This window comes from Arachis ipaensis, chromosome B10 (genome assembly GCF_000816755.2).
Source record: "Arachis ipaensis cultivar K30076 chromosome B10, Araip1.1, whole genome shotgun sequence".
NCBI lineage: Eukaryota > Viridiplantae > Streptophyta > Magnoliopsida > Fabales > Fabaceae > Arachis > Arachis ipaensis.
Window position 1 is genome coordinate 133,970,166 of NC_029794.2, and position 679 is coordinate 133,970,844.

General features: G+C 20.9%; 1 protein-coding gene across 2 annotated transcripts in view; it reads left to right on the forward strand.

Annotated features, from left to right (window-relative positions):
• LOC107623564 (probable pectinesterase/pectinesterase inhibitor 47) overlaps positions 1 to 679 on the forward strand; it is a 7,277-nt gene that overhangs the window by 1,084 nt on the left and 5,514 nt on the right. The window lies entirely within an intron of this gene.

The following is a 679-nucleotide window of genomic DNA, read 5'->3' on the forward strand; positions in this document are numbered from 1 at the left end:
ATTTTGTATGTATGTTAATATAAAATAATATTATCTAGCATTTCTGTAAATTAAATACTATATTGATGCCAATAGTTTTTTTTTTAAGATGAAATAATTTGAAAACTTAAGGGAAAGAAAAAACACCATAAATTACTTATAGTACCATGCATTCATTCCACATCAATTGATTCATAATCATGATATTGATATTATATCCAAAGTTAAGTGTGATCATATACCAAAATTCAAAGTGAGAGAAAATTAAATATTACCGATGCTAAGATAATTGTTTAATTTATAATAATAAGCGCATGATCGGATATGTAGAAGTGTTTCGAAAGCGATGTAGAATAATTATTACTTCCTACAAAATGAAAGGGATGTTCAAATTAAAAGATGTTCGTTCTTTATATATACAGACAAATGCTTAATAATTAGTTTGGCACATACATACAATAAGTACTTTATATTAAGAATGGAAAATGCTGAATTTTATCCTGTTTATTATTTGGTGTCTAAATTTTATTTAATTTATTTTTATAATAAATTTTAAATATTTAAAAATATTTATTTTTATATTATCTAAATTAAATATTAATTTTTAATTTTTTTAACAAATTAAACATCACCTTTTAAATATTATAGTAATTACGATGAAAAATTTAAAAGAGATCAAAGGAAAGTAAGACAACTTTAA